The sequence below is a fragment of the Macaca nemestrina genome, chromosome 7 (genome assembly GCF_043159975.1).
Source record: "Macaca nemestrina isolate mMacNem1 chromosome 7, mMacNem.hap1, whole genome shotgun sequence".
NCBI lineage: Eukaryota > Metazoa > Chordata > Mammalia > Primates > Cercopithecidae > Macaca > Macaca nemestrina.
The window spans coordinates 100,573,378-100,587,097 of record NC_092131.1 but is presented as its reverse complement, the minus strand read 5'-3'; the positions used below and the strand labels follow the sequence as shown (position 1 = coordinate 100,587,097).

The following is a 13,720-nucleotide window of genomic DNA, read 5'->3' as shown; positions in this document are numbered from 1 at the left end:
GTTTAACTGATGTGAGCCAGAGGACCCCGATGTTTCTCCAGTCATCAGAGCCATATCAATTTCAGTTCCGAGGAATCGTTTTCATTTATCTGACTGATTTATAATACAGGGTCAAATTCATGGTGGTTGTCTATCCTCCCTCATCCCCATTTTTGTACCCTTCCTTGAAAGAAACATATATATGAAGAAGATACATGTTTCCCTTTTGTGAATAGTATATCCCTTAGTATCTTGATTTTTTTCTTAGTGTGGGGGGTGCGGTTAAACTTACTTAGACTTGATAAAGGGCAGTATTTAATAAATGTCAGCTAGTTGAGGGGTAGGGAATTGAGTTGACTGGAGATAGTCACTGCCAAATGTAAAGCATGACTGGAGAGCCAGAGTGATGAAGCCAGGGTCCCTTTCTTCAGATCCTTTGTAACAGTGTTATGTGATCTCTTCTAGAAGATCGTTCTGAAAGATAATGCCAGCTCGGAACCTAGGAAACCATCCAGCGGGTTTCTGCAGCTTAGGTGGTTCAAATCCTCTTCAGCATGTTGGTTTTCTCTGCCTCAGTTTGCTTCCAATGATGTTCTCAGTAGCTGTAATTGCTGTCTGTCTTTGAATACTCAAGCTTTTTTTTTTTTTTTAGCTCACACAGGTATGTATGCATTTTTATTTTACCAAGTGTTAGAACTTTGACCCTCCTTTTGTGGGCTCTGGGTCAGCAACTTGGTTGTTTAGTTGTAAAATGGTTAGCAGGGAAAAACATGTGTGTGTGTGTGTCTGTATTTTAAGTTGATTTTGTTGTCAGAGCACTTAGAATTTTATATGGAAATTCTGTCAGTTTACTTGCTTCTCCACCCCACATTTATTGAACAGCAAAGTTTGAAAGTAATGTGTCCCATAACCAGCCTTCAGAAGAATCACAACTGCTTTATCTCTGAACTTTCAAGAAGTTTGTGCATCAGTTTTCAAATAATACGAAATCCCTGAAGATAGCTGTGTCCTATATTTGGAAAGATACAAAAACTGAACATTCTAGCAGGCAGTTTTGCTTGCTGATGCTCGAGATAGAGCCACACATTGATCTCAGTGGATTTATGGAGAAAAATAGATACAGAAAGTTACTTCTAAATAAGACCAAAAAATCCTTTTCTTAAACAGTGACAGGTAAAGAGGTTGCCTTGCTAACCTTGAATTGTGTTGCCCTTGATTGAGACAGTTTTATGGTGGGGATGGTAGCGGTGATAAACTTATTTGAAATTTGTCTGCTTATAGTAAGCTTTGTGGTAGCTGTCACAGACAACTTCATCCTCACAGGCCTTAAAATTACTATAAAACTAATAGAATGGAGGAGAAACAAAGGACCTGAATAATTAGATGCTTAGATAATTGTTCTGTTTTCATAACCGGTGAAAAAGAGCAGTATTAGAAGCAATTACACATCCTATGTAAGGAACACTGCCTGAATTTATATTGCGATTTTTGAGCACCATTCACTGTTTGAAAGCTGGCATATTGTAGGTCATATTTTAAAGACAAATAAAACACTTATCTTTTCAAGATGGATCTAAAGCTTAACCTTATCAAAATTACAAAATTTAAAGCATGTGATTGAAAAATATTAATGCATAGGTTTAAATATTGGTCATCATTTTAAATGTCTTTCAAAATAGGTTGACTCTTAAACTGAACAAATTTTGAACACTATGTAGAGTTTGTGCTGAAGGTTACATTTCCTGGGGTGATAGCTATTTTATAATATGGAAAGCAAAACCTTCTTAAGAAATTTAGCAATTTTTTAGGCAAAACTAGAAAATATTACCTATATAATTCTACCACTCAGAAGGTGCCACTATTAGAAATTTGTATCTTTCCAAGTCATCTGCTCATCTCTTTTCTCCTATGCTTGTGTATGTTTCCTCTCCCTTAAAAATCAGATTTTTGTTTGTAATCTGCTTTTTCACTCAACAATATTGTAGATCCACGTCATAACTTCTCTACATTGGCTTCAGTTATTGTGTGCTTTCTGTTGGATGACTGTACCATGTAGTCAGTCATGTTTCCTGGTACTGAATACATAGGGGTATGTGTGTGTGTGCGTGTGCGTGTGTGTGTGCGTGCGCGTGTGTGTGCGTAGTTTTTTCTAACTTAACTAATGCTTTAGACATCAATAGGTAGACCTACATCCTTGAAACCTTCCACATGGTGACTTTCAATTCTCATTGCTGAATTTGTTTCCAGAGATGGAAGAAATTATATTGTATGGGAACTTTATTTTTCCCTTTTTTTTTTTTTGAGATGAAGTCTTGTTCTTGTCTCCCAGGCTGGAGTGCAATGGCGTGATCACAGCTTACTGCAACCTCCGCCTCTTGGGTTCAAGTGATTCTCCTGCCTCGGCCTCCCAAGTAGCTGGGATTACAGGCACGTGCCACCATGCCTGGCTAATTTTTTTTTTTTTTTTTTTTTTTTGAGACAGAGTCTCGTTCTGTCGCCCAGGCTGGAGTGCAGTGGCGCGATCTGGGCTCACTGCAAGCTCCACCTCCCGCCACGCCATTCTCCTGCCTCAGCCTCCCAAGTAGCTGGGACTACAGGTGCCCGCCACCTCGCCCGGCTAGTTTTTTGTATTCTTTTTAGTAGACGGGGTTTCACTGTGTTAGCCAGGATGGTCTCGATTTCCTGACCTCGTGATCCGCCCATCTTGGCCTCCCAAAATGCTGGGATTACAGGCTTGAGCCACCGCGCCCGGCCTAATTTTTGTATTTTTAGTAGAGACAGGGTTTCACCATGTTGGCCAGGCTGGTCTCAAACTCCTGACTTCAGGTGATTTTCCCACCTCAGCCTCCCAAAGTGTTGGGATTACAGGCGTGAGCCTCTGTGCCCAGCCTTTTTTCCTTCTCAGTACCAGCTTTTATTTATCAGATTGGTAAAAATGTTAGAAAGTGTGCAATGAAATGGGCATTCTTACAGTCATGGCAAAAAATATAATTATCTTTGACTTTCCAGAAAGTAGTTTGGCTTTCTAGAAACTTGTCTGAACTCTCCCTGATTAGGCAGGATGAATTCTGACTGCCCCAAGGTGGCCAGCCTTGTCCCTGTGATTCCAGATCTCCCAAAAAGAGAGGTCTAGTCTCAGGGAAAACCCAGATTTGCTTGGCTTAGCCCACCTGGCAACTAATCACTGGAAATGGGGTGGGCTGGTAGAGTCCTTTGCTCAGGTTTTGTGTTGAGAGAGAGGGGTGGAAAGATGGGAGGGAGGTAGCAAAACTGGCCTCAATGGAACTCTATAAGTTAATATAGAATGGCAGAGGGATGCTTCTTCCAAGGAAGAAATTCTAGAGAAGGAAGGAAACTGGAAGGGAAGGCAGCAGTTCTCAAAGTTTTGGGGTCAGGATTCCTTTACACTCTTAAAAATATATTGAGGGCCCAAGGAGCTTTGGTTTATGTAGGGCATATCTATTGTTATTTATCACTAGAAATTAAATCAGAAATATTTAAAATATTCTTTAAAAGCTCACCACATATTGTTATAAATGCTTTTATGAAAAGAAAATTTCTAAACCCAAAGTAGTACAGTCTTGCATCTTTTGCAAATTTCTTTGATGTTTGATATGCCATTTGTGTCTGCGTTCAATTTCTTGTGTGATATTTCCTTGAAAAAATGTGAACAAAGGCCAATCTCATACAGATAACCATTTTAGATCATTGTGGATGTATGTGTATATATTTTTGAGATGGAGTCTTGCCCTGTCGCCCAGGCTAGAATGCAGTGGTGTGATCATGGCTCACTGCAGCCTGAGTCTCCGGGGACTTGGGTGATCCTCCCACCTCAGCCTCCAGAGTAGTTGGGACTACAGGTGTATACCACCACACCTGGCTAACTTTTTATATTTTTTTTTTTGTAGAGACAGGGTTTTGCCATGTTGCCTAGGCTTCTTTTTTGATACTCCATCGAAACTCGGTTTTTCTTGAACTTTGGATCTTTCACCCTTGCATGATATTATAACATCATGCATTGGTCATTTATAAAAAAAATGGTTCACTGAGATCTACATGTTGATACAATTGATTGTACAGTATCAAAATACATTAATCAGTACCAACATCAATCTCATCAGAATACTTTTGGAAAGCGATGGTGGATATAAGTTTTCTAAAATTCTATTTTTTTGTTCAAAAGCTTGAATTTTATTAGCAATTTTATTATTGAATTTTATTATGGCCTGTTTTCCTTGAAATGACAGAATCTGATTTTTTAGAAAATGTCTGCCAGAAACTCAAGTTGAAATAACATTGTTTGCCAGTCATCCTTTCAAGTAAAAATGGTTTTCCATTAAAGTGGTTAATTCTCTTCATGACTTAGTCACTCAAGGGTTTTTTTCTCAGGCAGCCTGTAGGAATGCTCGTGTATACTTCCCATTTCATCATTTGAAATATTAAGAAGATATATTCAAGGATTAAAGTGCAGTAAAATATTCACTGCGTCATCATAAACATTTTTTTTTTTTAAAATTTTTGAGACAGGGCCTTGTTCTGTCACCCAGGCTGAAGTGCAGTAGTGTGATCACAGCTCACTGCAGCCTCAACTTTCTGGGCTCAATCAATCCTCCTGCCTCAGCCTTCCAAGTATGTGGGACTACAGGCATGCAGCCACTGTGTTCAGCTAATTTTTGTATTTTTTGTGGAGATGGGGTTTCACCAGGCTGCCCAGGCAGGTCTTGATCTCCTGGGCTCAAGTGATCCCCCTGCCTGGGCCTTCCAAAGTGCTGGAATTATAGACATGAGCCAAAATTCCCAACCTTATCATAGATGTTCTTAAATGAAACTGACCTTTTGTTGCTCTTCCTTTTTCTTTTTCTTTTTGGAGATGGAGTTTTGCTCTGTTGCCCAGTCTGGAGTTACATAGGTGCGATTTCAGCTCAAGGCAACCTCTGCCTCCCAGGTTCAAGTGATTCTTCTGCCTCAGCCTCCCAAGTAGCTGGAACTACAGGCACGCACCACCACAACGAGCTAATTTTTGTATTTTTAGTAGAGATGGGGTTTCACCATGTTGGCCAAGCTGGTCTCAAACTCCTAACCTCAGGTAATCCATCTGTCTCAGCCTTCCGAAGCACTGGGATTACAGGCGTGAGCCACCCTGCCCCACCCGCCCTTCCTTTTTAAACATTTCCTGTGCATGGTGAAGAATACCATGACTACTAGTAGTTTGGTGTTACTGCCTTTGTTTGTGCTAAAGTACCAGTATTTTTACCCACCATTGTATTTGCATGCTTACAGCTAGTGTCACCATGTTGTTACTCCTGTCACAATAGTTTGGACCTGGGGGTCTGAGGGCCGCGCTTTGGGAACCACTGAAATAGGTACTTAGACCTAGTATATATTGTATGTTTTCATCTTCAAGGGTTTTAAAAACTTGATTTCAGTTAATTTTTTTTTGTAATTTTTAAAATATGGTTTTGAGGGGTTTCAGTCCAGAGCAACAATACGTATTTTATTTTGCTTATGCTGAAGTTTACTAGACAAATACTAACCTAACAGAATGAGGTCCTAAATCTAATTGCAATTTCGTTAGCCAAAATAAAAAAGCCCCAAAATAAAAAGCGTAAAAATGGTCCATATGGTGTATTCTCAGTGTATGCTGAAGAATTTATAGAAGAAAATGCAATACTCAGTAAGTGGTGTTCTTTAAGAGTAGGATTGGCTGGGCACGGTGGCTCGCGCCTGTAATCCCAACACTTTGGGAGGCCGAGGTGGGCGGATCGTCTGAGACTGGGAGTTCTAGACCAGCCTGACCAACATGGAGAAACCCCGTCTCTCCTAAAAATGCAAAATTAGCCGGGCGTGATGGCTACTCAGGAAGGCTGAGGCAGGAGGATTGCTTGAACCTGGGAGGTGCAGGTTGTGGTGAGCTGAGATTGTGCCACTGCACTCCAGCCTGGGCAGCAAGAGCGAAACTCGGTCTCAAAAAAAACCAAAAAAAGAAAAAAAAGAATAGGATTAATTCTGAAGGCTTTCTTTTAGCCTGTAGAGAGATTTGGAACACAGTAAGAGAGGAATGAGAGGAATGATAATAGTAAAATAAATCATTATTGAAGAGAGATACTGTTAATGATGGTCTCCTTCAATACAACTTTTTTTTTTTTTCTTTTTCTTTTGATTTTATTTATTTATTTTTGAGACAGAATCTTGCTCTGTCCATCGCCAGGCTGGAGTGCAGTGGCACATCTCATCTGCCTCCCGGGTTCAAGTGATTCCCCTGCCTCAGCCTCCTGAGTAGCTGAAACTACAGCATGCGCCACCACACCTGGCTATTATTTTTTGAAATTTTAGTAGAGACGGAGTTTCACCATGTTGGCCAGGATGGTCTCGATCTGGCCTTGTGGTCCACCCGCCTTGGCCTCCCAAGGTGCCAGGATTGCAGGCATGAGGCACCATGCCCAGCCATCTGGTTTTTCTTTTTCTTTCTTTCTTTTTTGAGATGGAGTCTCGCTCTGTCGCCAGGCTGGAGTGCAGTGGCGCGACCTTGGCTCACTGCATGCTCTGCCTCCTGGCTTCACGCCATTCTCCTGCCTCAGCCTCCCGAGTAGCTGGGGCTGCAGGCACCCGCCACCATGCCTGGCTAATTTTTTTGTATTTTTTTTTAGTAGATACGGGGTTTCATCCTGTTACCCAGGATGGTCTCTATCTCTTAACCTCGTTATCCGCCCGCCTCGGCCTCCCAAAGTGCTGGGATTACAGGAGTGAGCCACTGTGCCTGGCCCATCTTGTTTTTCTTAAAAGTTGTTTGTGCAAAATTGTTTTCCATGACTTGAACCTAGTTATTCTGAAGCTAATAGATAATAATAATGGCTTTTCCCCAATTTATAATAGAAAACAGTACAACGTAACAGAGGGAATGTTTGTTAGTGGGTGAAAGCACATGATGCTTAGTTCATTAGCTTTTTAAAAAAATCACATGTAATTGTATTCCAAAAATATTATGTATAGTAATGGCATTTATTGGTATTACTTGGTTCATGTGATAGAATAAAATGTTAGAATTTTATGGTGTTTGAATTACTTATCTATTGCTCTGTAACACATTTAGCAGCTTAAAACAATAAATGTTATGTCACAGTTTCTGTGGGTCAGGAGTCTGTGCAGTTTACCTTGGATTCACTGGCTTGGCCTCTCACCAGGCAGTGAAGGTGTTGGAGGTGGCTGGATCATCCCAAGGCAGGATAGGGAGAGAATCCGTCTCCAGGCTCACGTTGGCAGGATTCATCTCAGAGGCTGTTGGACTGGGCCTCCTTTTCTAGATGGCTACTGGTCAGAGGCTTTTTGCAATACCTTTCCATGTGGGCCTCTCCATAGGGCACCTCATCACATGGCAACTGGCTTCCATCAGAGGGAGCAATGGAGAGAGCAGGAGAAGGGTGACCAAGGCAGGCATCATAGTCTCCTTGTAGCCTCACCTCAGAAGTGATGTTATTACTTTTGCTGTATACTCCTTGGTAGAAGTGAGTCACTAGGTCCAGGGATGGGAATTTTACAAAGGTGTGAATGGCAGGAGGTGAGGGTGATCGGGCCCATTTAGAGGCTGCCTACCAGTGTTGAAGAAAATTGGTGACTTCTATGAGCTGTAGCAGCAGACAGTGCTGTGCAAGGAGAATGGCTGTCTGAGAAGTCCAGCGCCTCATATGGGTTTTAATGTGTTACCTTTTCCCCCTGATACATTTTGTTTAAATCCATGGTCATCTTGCCATTTAGTGGTGTGGTTTAATTGCATATTTGGGTTAGTCTGTACGTAAACGTTTAACACAGGTGTCTCTGTGCTAAACAGGAATCCTATTCATCTTCTTCACCAATATGGTTTGTGGACTCTGATGAGCCAAATCTGACATCAGTTCTGGAATATCTAGAAGATACTAAGAACAACAATTCGGTGAGAAAAAAAGCCAAGCTATTTTCTCTTTTCCTCATGAACATTATATTTACAAATTAAATGTTAAGTGATAATATGATATAAAAGCATGATTAATAACTATAATCTTAGAGGAATTAAAGTCTGGGTATTTTAAGTCCTCCAAATCTTATTTACTACCTGGTTTCTCTTTATTATTTCCCACATGTATAACCTTAGTTTAGATTAGGAATTCAGGGTCTCTTTTTCCCTGAATTCTAACCATTAAGCCAACCAAGCGTTTTGGGTAGCGACCAGTAGCCAAGGTGGGAAGTAGAAAAAAGACCAAGGTGGAAGTGAAGGCAGAGATGGGAGAATGACACCAGAACTAGTGGGAGGGAATTGCCTTTTCTTTCAGGGGTCTGTAAGTCTGCAGTAAAAGTCAAAGGTATTCAAATAGGAAGTTTTGTTTTTGTCTTTAGTATATAAAGAAATATAACTTCTCATTTTGCAAAAACTTTAGAAACCTTTGTTTTCTTGATTATAAAACTTATAAAGAACCATTATTGCGATCAGTAGTAAAATATAAAAAAATTAAAATCTCACATAATTTCTCTACCTAATATAACTACTGTTGACATGATGGCTAGTTTCTATCAGTATGTATTTTTTTTTTTTTGTTATCAAAGTACATATACCCTTACAGATATGTTTAAATAGTTGAGGTCATATTCTATAAATAGCCGGGTGCTGTGGCTCACGCCTGTAATCCTAGCACTTTGGGAGGCCGAGGCAGGCAGATCACAAGGTCAGGAGTTTGAGACCAGCCTCGCCAATATGGTGAAACCTCATCTCTACTAAAAATACAAAAAGCAGCCGGCAGTGGTGGTGGGTGCCTGTAGTCCCAGCTACTTGGCAGGCTGGGGCAGGAGCATTGCTTGAACCCAGGAGTCAGAGGTTTCAGTGAGCCGAGATCGCGCCACTGCACTCCAGCCTGGGGGACAGAGCAAGACTCCATCTAAATAAATAAATACACACACACACACACACACACACACACACACACAGATATACACCTACACGTGGCCGATTGCCTCGCCTCTAGTGCTGGGAATCAGTCACTGTGCTGTCCTTGTGGAGTCTTGTGGCCCAACAAGAGGAAGCTCTCCCCTGACTTTGTCCCTCCAAAGTGCGCCACCTCTGGTGAGCCTCCCTGTCATGTCTGGCCTGTGGACAGCCAGCCCCTGCCATCCCCCTCACCCCTCACCAAGCATGGGGGTGCTGTGCAGGCAGCCGTGTGGCCTGACAGTCTCTACCAGTCCTGCTGTCCCTTGATTGAGAATCAGATCCATTTCTGGATGACAGATAATGTGTCCTCTGCTGGCTGTGTTCTCTGTGGAACTCGGGAGGGGAAAGGCCAAACCATTTCTAGGGTGCTGTTGGGAGCGGTGAAAAGGTCACACCTTTTGCAAGGGATACTTTTCTTGGAAAGCCCTGGAGCTTAGCTGGCTCTTATCCTGTGATAAGCCAGAGGTTCTAGGGGGTGAGGGAGCAGAAACCCTCCTCACCCCACCCAGTGGGGTCCTGTATACCTCTGTCAGTCTCTCACTTGGACTTGCTGCTGTCCTCTGAGACTGCCTATTCCTCCCTCTCTGTGACTCTACACCACCATCACCTCCTCCAGGAAGTCTTCTGGATTGACTGCTAGCTTATTAAATCTTTATCCTGCAGACCCTCTCCATTCAAAGCCCCTCTTCAACTGCCCCCGCCCCTCACCACCTCCAAGACAGAGATTCTGGGTTCTTGCAACTGCGGCCCCTCAGAGAGTGTAAGAGGGGCAGACAAAGGAGATCAGAAGGTGGGGGAAGCGGCGCTGTCAGTTTCCAAAGCCCTGGCCAGCAAGGCCTCAGAGGCCTCTGTTGGGGTGGGGTCCTGACTGGCTATGCAATCCAGCAGCACAAGGCAGCCTCTGTGAGCCCCTCCCGCTCAGCCCCACAGGAAGCAGCAGAGCCCAGCCCCTCAGTGGACCCATTCAGACCCCAGCGCTCTGGAAAGTACCTCTGTTTCTTGCCACCGTTCCACTCTGGCCAAACAGGCTCTTCTCTCTTCTGCTGGGAGGGGGCTGCAGGCAGATGGTTCAGTGGTTAGAGCCAACCACCTCCTTCAGTTCCTGTTTGGCCCAGATTCCTGACGTTGACCATGCCCTAGTGGGTGTACATATACCTTTAGTGCAAGGGTGGTGTGATGGTTAATACTGAGTGTCAACTTGATTGGGTTGAAGGCTGCAAAGTATTGATCCCTTGGGTGTGTCTGTGAGGGTGTTGTAAAGGGAGACTAACATTTGAGTCAGTGGGCTGGGGAAGGCAAACCCACCCTTAATACTGGTGGGTACCATCTACTGAGCTGCCAGTGAATATAAAGCAGGCAGAAAAATGTGAAAAGGCAAGACTGGAGCAGCCTCCCAGCCTACATCTTTCTCCCCTGCTGGATGCTTCCTGCCCTCTAACATCGGACTCCAAATTCTTGAGTTTTGAGACTCGGACTGGCTCTTCTTGCTCCTCAAACTTGCAGACAGCCTATTGTGGGACCGTGTGATTGTGTAAGTTAATATTTAATAAGCTCCCCTTTCTATCTATCTATATATCTATCTATATCTATACCTATATCTATATATCTCTTATTCTATCCCTCTAGGGAACCCTGACTAGCACAGGTGGGTAGGCACAGGGAGATGTGTCCCCTTCCCCATGGGTGCTGGGTAGGTAAATGTTTAGCAGTGGGCTTTCTTGGGGAGAGGGAACCCTGATTTTCAGTATTTGCCTCTTTGCCTGGTATAAATATTCCCACTGTGGGCAGTCTCACCTGGCTCTCAAAATTCCTGAAAATGCAACAGTTGGCTCCTGGCAGCTGCTGTGAGCTATTCCAGCCAGTGACGGTGGTGGCTCCATCCTGCAGGGCCATGTGCCCCCACCCCTTGTGCTATGGCCTCCCTCCCTTTAGTGTGCTGTGTTTCGCTCTGAGGAATCAATGTCTTTGCAGATAAGGCACCCCAGTAGGTGGCCGCCACCTGCAGTTCCCTGGTCTGTCTCTTGCTGGCACCAAGCTGTGCTGTGCCTGCTGAGCCTGCCGCGCTGTTCTGCGGGGCTTACTTGATTCCCTTAGCTTCCCAGACACGGTGATGTTGCCAGCAGTGCCCACCGGCAGGAGGAGGGGATAACTACAGGGGATTTAACTCAGCCCGAGGGGCTCTTACGGGATCTTTCCTGGACATCTGTCCAGGGGGGGCTGGCTGCCCTTAGGGCGTAGAAATCTCCAACTCTTCCAATGGCTGAAGCTACTTCCTGGAACAGATGACAGCTGGCTCAGGCTGGCCAGGGACCAGCACATGTGAGGCCAGTACTGGATCACCCTATCAAGGCCATCAGCCTGTGCTTGTTCTTGGGGTTTGAGGGAAACTCAACAGGGATGAATCACGGTTTTTAACCTGTGTTTTTCTGCCCCCTAGCCCTGGACATCTGCAGGCAAAGTCAAAGTTGTATTTGGCTCTTATCACCACAAAAGGCATAGACCAGAAATTATGGCAGCAGGTTGGAAGTCAGGGAGGCTGATTTGGGGAAACTGCCTGAAGGAAGCAGCAACTCAAAAGAGGAGGAGTCCCAGTGTGGGACAGAACAGGCCTTGCATGGGAACCACTAACCCCAGGCAACCCCAGACATGGCCTTCTGCCTGGTGAGGCCTTCTCTGGCCTGCCCTGCAGACCCTCAGCCCCTCCTAGGCCCTGTCTTCAGCCTCAGCCTGAGTGGTGGCCTGGGGCAGTTGGGAGCTCAGCTGTTCTCATTCCTGGTTCTTTGGCCATGGTGGAAACAATGGGGCTGGATCTGGCTGCTCAGCAGCGACTGTGAATAGCTCTCCAGCAGAAAGCAGTAGCAGGGTTAATGGAGGAAGTGTGGGCCCACTTTGGTTTGACACTGCATATGGTCCCCATCTGGCCTCAGAGCCTTTGCTCCTTGGCAAACTGAGGCCAATAAGCTCCCGCCCCCACCCTCAATGGCAGCTGAAAGAATGACCTGATAGAGGAGCGGGGATAGGTGGGCTCCACTGAAACCATCCCCAGATCCCAGCCATGGCCCCAGCCAATCCATGGAGGCAGGGCATGGCACGGCAGGTGCTGCACAGGAGCCCAAGCACAAGGGCACTTAGGAGAAGGAATATCAGCAGGAATCAGTCTGGACTGGGGGTGATTCTCCAGAAACTCCATTCCTTGGGGCTGAGCCACCAAGCCAGGTGATCAGGCCAGTGATGTTTCCCTTTGGGCTGGGTCAGGGAGCCAGACCTGGGAGGGAGACTCCTCTGGGGCCCAGGGGAGGTGAGTCAGAGCTGGCGGAGGCCTCTGGCTCCAGGAATCTCTAAGGAGGAGACCTGAGTTGCTGGGAATTTCTGGGTCTGACCTCCTGCAAAGTCAAGGTCTGGACTGGACACAAGGTGAGGCTGTGCCTTCTGGTGCCAGGACCAAGGAAATGCTGGGATCTGGGCAGTGCTCAGAGGCAGCACCATATAGCAGAACCATGAGGGTGCACCAGCATGAACCCCTTTCTGCAACCCACCCATCCCTCTCTATGGCACCTCGCCTCCTCCAGGCAAGAATCTGAGCCTTGACCAGAGCTCCCTCTCTCACACAGCTTCCTTCTTCGGTGAGAACCACCTGGAGGTGTCCGTGGCCACGGCTCTGACCGACATAGACCTACAGCTGCAGTTCTGCACCTCCCAACCTGAAGCCCCCCTTCTCCTGGCAGCAGGCCCAGCTGACCACCTCCTGCTGCAGCTCTACTCCGGACGCCTGCAGGTGAGTGACATCCCCCTGGGATGGGGGTGAGATTCCTTCTCTAGCTTTGAACCCCAGCTGGCTGTGTGACCTTGTGTGAGTCACTTTTATCTTGGGGTCTCAAGTTCTTCACCATGGGATGGGCAGCAGCAGCCCAGAAATGGTAAATCCTTCCTGAACTGGCTCTGCCCACCAGCTCCCTCCAACCATGTTTCCCACCACAAGCCCTCCCTGGCCATTTGTGCTCTGACTGCACTGAACTGCTTTCAGTTCCTGGCCATCTTATGGTCACTTGCTGCCAGGCCTTTAGTCACTACACTGCTTCTGCCAGGTGCATGCCTCACTCATTCCCTGCACCTGCCTAACTCTAGCCTCTCCTTGAAGTTTCAGAGTGAGCGTCCCCTCCTCCTGGGCGAGGCCCCCTCCTGAGCCCCCATGACCCCTGTGCATCCCTGTGGCACTGCACCAATTTCTCTGCACTACCACTGTCTGTCCACGACAGTAACAGCACCAGTACTGCCTCAGCTTCATTTTTCCATTTCATCCTTCAAGACACCACAAGCTTTATTATCAAGGAGTTTTGTGGCTCCTTCTTGAGTCTTCCCCCATACCATGAAGAGTTTAAGAACCCAGGGTCTTAGTCCAAATTTGGGGCAGGCTGGGTACAGTGACTCATGCCCATAATCCCATGACTTTGGCAGGCCAAGGTGGGAAGATCACTTGAGCCTAGGAGTTCAAGACTGGTCTGAGTCACACAATGAGACCCCGTCTCTATTTTAGAAAGAAAAAACCAAAAAGTCAAATTTGGGGCAACCATCTCCTTCCACACCCCAGTGAGAAGAGAACTAGGGCTTGGTCAGTCTGCTGCTGTCATTGCTGCTCACTGCCACATGGTGTCACTGTTGAACACTAATGTGGTACAGTCTGGCACTGATGGCTGCTGAGCTCTGCGGGTACAGTGATGCCACACCCCTACAGAGATGCACCGTACCAGGACTCCAAGATCATGGCTCTTATTGTTCTGGTTTTGCAGT

The 13,720-nt window shown here is 45.7% G+C and overlaps 1 pseudogene; it reads left to right on the top strand.

Moving 5' to 3' along the window:
* Nucleotides 1–13,720, top strand: part of LOC105488279 (chondroitin sulfate proteoglycan 4-like) — a 60,851-nt pseudogene that overhangs the window by 22,439 nt on the left and 24,692 nt on the right.